Source organism: Penaeus monodon, chromosome 18 (assembly GCF_015228065.2).
Source record: "Penaeus monodon isolate SGIC_2016 chromosome 18, NSTDA_Pmon_1, whole genome shotgun sequence".
Taxonomy (NCBI): domain Eukaryota; kingdom Metazoa; phylum Arthropoda; class Malacostraca; order Decapoda; family Penaeidae; genus Penaeus; species Penaeus monodon.
Window position 1 is genome coordinate 38,943,208 of NC_051403.1, and position 5,000 is coordinate 38,948,207.

The following is a 5,000-nucleotide window of genomic DNA, read 5'->3' on the forward strand; positions in this document are numbered from 1 at the left end:
TTTTACTGAAGTAACGAACGTTTGATTTAATGCCACTTATAGGTGTGGTATTCTCTATATGCTATTTTTCTTCTTTACCGTTACTTTGTTGGCTTTCTGGCTTTCTCATGGGCAAGTGTGGTATTTTATTTTCATGGGTGAGAATGGAATTTTGTATTTAGGGGAGAGTCTAGTATTTTATTTTCATGGGTGAGTCTTTTATCTTATTTTCATGGGTAGATCTCGTATTTATATCCACGGGTGAGTCTGGTAATTTACCTGCATGGGTGAATCTAGTATTTTCCTAGGTAAATCTATTTTTTTAAAATTCTAATCTAGTATTTATCTTTCATGGATAAACCTGGTATTCCAGTTTAATGGGTGAGCTTGGTATTTCTCCTGCTTTCCTAAGTGAGTCTAGGACACACAGACACACGCGCGCGCGCGCGCACACACACACACACACACACACACACACACACACACACACACACACACACACACACACACACACACACACACACACACACAACACACACACACACATACACATATATATATATATATATATATATATATATATATATATATATATATATATAATAATAAATAAATGAATAAATAAATAAATAAATAGATAAATAAATAAATAAATAAATAAATAAATAAATAAATAAATATATTTATATATATATATATATATATATATATATATATATATATATATATATATATATATATATATATATATATATATGTAAGCGTGCATGTGCGTGTATTTGTATGTATATATGTATGAGCGCACACACACACACACACACACACACACACACACACACACACACACACACACACACACACACACACACACACACACACACACACACACACACACACACACACACACACACACACACACACACACTTATTTATCTACTTAAGATAGCATACATATAGGTACATGTGTCTGTGTGCTAATTGTATGTATGTATGTAAATGACCTACTTGTTTCAAACTGCCTTAAAATATCAGTAACATTATACTCTAGACGTGGAACCTACTTGCGGGTTCTGCTGGTTGGCACGCAAGTATTTGGTATCTTATTTTTTCGTTGTTTTGAAGTTTATTTAAAATTCTTCAGCTAGTTTTATTAATGCATATCATTATCGATGATCATCAGCGAGTGTACTTTAACAGCACAAACTACCTGTCTAATCAAAGGTCAAATATGATAGAATTGGGAATTACACACAGTACCTCCGTACCGTTCGCACCTTCGCAGTCTTTAGAAAGATTAGTAACGCTGGTGCCGTTCTGATTTTTTTTACTCACTTTCTCTGTAAATTTACCACACAATAACAATATATACATATATAACAATGTTATATGTATGTTACACACACACACACACACACACACACACACACACACACACACACACACACACACACACACACACACACACACACACACACACACACTTATAAATGTGTTTTGTGTATGTATGTATATTTATTGTCATATTTATATATTGTCATATATATTATTATACACACACACACACACACACACATATATATATATATATTTATATATTGTTATATATATTATCACACACACACACACACACACACACACACACACACACACACACACATATATTGTTATTGTTAGGAGTCTATTTAATTAAACATCAAAAATAACTGTTTTCCTTTTGCAGGAATTTCACAGCGTAGAATGTTTGAAATAAAAAAGACAGAAAGATAGAAATGCTAAGCAGAAAGACATTGCTTTAGGTGAATAAGACGCTATCCATACTTCACCAGGGGATATTCTGCTCAGCCATCCGGGGACCTTTTACCACTACGAGCCTCTCCTTGACTTCGGCATCAAGCAGATCCGCTACGGGGATGACGCAGCTCAGGCGTTGCTTAATCTGAAACACCTTCTCAATTGCGATTATAGCGAAATGGGTGAGTTTTTAGTGGGAGAGGGAAAGGGGGGAGGAGAGGACGGGAGAGGGAGGGAAAGGAGGAGAAAGAGAGACGGGCAAAGGAGGAAAGGAGAGGGGAAAGAGATAGATTGATTGATTAATTGATTGATTGATTGAGATAGAGAGAGAGAGAGAGAGAGAGAGAGAGAGAGAGAGAGAGAGAGAGAGAGAGAGAGAGAGAGAGAGAGAGAGAGAGAGAGAGAGAGAGAGAGGAGAGAGAGAGAGGAGAGAGAGAGAGAAAGCTCTAGATAATGAGAGAAGACACGGAACTCAACATAAGGCTCGGCATCGTCCTTCCCAGAACAACTAAGTACGGTTGCACCTTGGGTGTTTCTACAACAAGTCCTGTGGGGTCGGGTAAGAAGTTCCGACCTGTGCTGGAAGCCGAGTCCTGTCGCCATTTGCAGCTTCCTCAGTCCCTAAGGACGTCAGACTCAGGCTCAATCACGGAGGAACTGCTGGAGGACAAGAAGTAGCTTTGTTGACGCTTTTTAGGTGCCGAAATCACAGCTGACTGGACATGTTGCCAACACGTCTAAATCGTGTGATGCACCGTAGGGCTTTGTTTACTTCTCGTGGATTGAAATCATCAGCTGACTGAACATGTCGTTAACACGTCTAAATCTTGTGTTGCGTCGCAGGTTGGGCGTGCGGTTGCTGTTGCTGGTGCGGGATCCTCGTGGCACCCTGCAGTCTCGCCGGCACAGGGATTGGTGTCCTGGAGAGAAGGACTGCGACGATCCTGAGACACTTTGCAAGGATCTCGTCAGGGACTACATCACGGCGTCAGTCTTCAGGAGAAAGTTTCCGGAGTCCTTCAGGTGTGATTTATTTTGCCTCGTCTTTCCTCTTCTTTTTCTTTTCTTCTTCTTCTTTGCTTTTTTTCTTCCTATTTCATTGACTATCAAAATTTATTACAAAAATAATAATGACAATAATAAAAATACTACTACTACTACAGTTACTAATAATGGTACCAATAATGTTAATTATAATGATAATAATTATAATAACAATAAAAATAGTAACGAGGATAATGATGGTAACAGCAGCATTAATAATCATAATGATGGTGATACTGATTATAATAATTATAGTTATAGTGATAGTGATAATGCTAACGTTAATGATACTATTACTACTACTAATAATAATGATAATGATAACATCATTAATAAGATAGTAAAGAAATAATAGTAATGGTAGTTATGATAATAGTTAAAATGATATTAATGATGATGATGATGATCATAATAATGTTATAACAAAAATGATAATCATAATGATAAAAAAATACTAATAATGTTGAAAATGATAACAATGATAATAATAGTAACAATAATGATAAGAATGATGATACTAATGATGGTGATGATGATGATGATGATGATGATGATAACAACAACATAATAATAATAACAACAGTCATACTAATGATAATAGAAATAATGAAATAATGATGATTATAAAAAATATGATATTGCCAATGCTAATGCAAATGACGATGATGATAATGATAATAATGATAATCATAATGATGATGATAATAATGTTAATGGTAATAGTAATAGTAATAATAATGATAATAGTAATAATAATAATAGTTATAATAATAGTTATAAGAATAATGATATTAATAATAATAATAATAATAATAATAATAATAATAATAATAATAATAATAAAATAAAACAATAATATAATAATGATAATAAAAATAATAAAACAATGATAATAATAATTGAAATAATAAACGTCCTTCCCCTGAAGTTGAACAGTTCTGGAGTAAGATGAAGGAAGAGAATTAGGAACGTACTAGAAACATCAAGAATCAATTATCAAGAAATGCAAATCGCACATGTTGCACGGCGAAACTGGAAAGATAAAACGACCGATTAAACACTCAGTCAATAATACTATCAACTGGGAGGATGCAAGATGGGACGGAATTGCAAACTTCTTAATCAGACAATTGCCGATTTGCATGAAGACCTTGCAAAAAAATGCAATAACGTCATCAAGCACTCTTATCAATGCTTACCTCATCCCAAAAAACTGATAACAAAACAATTCCTAAAATTTGATAACATGCCAGTAATGTATAAAATCTTGACAATCATCATTGCAGAGAGAACTGACGTCTTATTATTATAACCTAATGATCAAATAAGTTGCAAAGATCAACTGCTAACATTCAATTCTTCCACGAAGAAGTGAAAGGTAAATATAAAACACCTCTCCACGGCATGGATGAAAGAAGAAGAAGTTGAAGAAGAAGAAGAAGAAGAAGAAGAAGAAGAAGAAGAAGAAGAAGAAGAAGAAGAAGAAGAAGAAGAAGAAGAAGAAGAAGAGGAGGTGGAAAAAGACAGTATGCCCATACGTAGCTTGAGAAAAATCCATACCTATATCTGCCTAACGATTGTAAGATCTGTAGAGATAAGAAAAATGGAAATTATCGTATGTCAAGAAAAGGGATCACTAATATCCAGACACATAAACATTATTAGTGCAAATTTCCCCCTCTCCTCTCCTTTGCATCGCGCTATCTAATCTATCTACATTACTAAATGATAGTGGATACGAAGGTAAGCCCGCATAAAGCAAAATATGTCTTCTATTTTATATAGAAGACTTAAACACGTTTGCCAAAGATGACAAGAAACACACAGAACTACTTACAATAGTGAAAACTGGTGATACAGAAATGGATTCAGCCTAGACAAATTTGCGAAAGCCATCTTACCAGCTCAGATAAAGCACCCTTGTCATTAGCAGCAGAATCAAGGAGCTGGGCCAAGAGGCTATCTACAAATATCTTGATATCAGCGAAGGAGATGGCATCCAATACTCAAAAAGTTGCAGGATGGGACTTCAATGCAAACTTCTGGATGAAACCAGTTTTCACGGAGATCTAGCACAAGCATGCAATAGCAGAAAATAGCAATCACGGAGGTAGAGGAGTAATCCAAACAGAACTAGCATATAAAACCATCACTATTGGACTAAATCAATTCCACGAATAGGCAAA

The 5,000-nt window shown here is 35.0% G+C and overlaps 1 pseudogene; it reads left to right on the plus strand.

The window, feature by feature from the left end:
* Positions 1-5,000, plus strand: part of LOC119584501 — a 25,335-nt pseudogene that overhangs the window by 19,248 nt on the left and 1,087 nt on the right.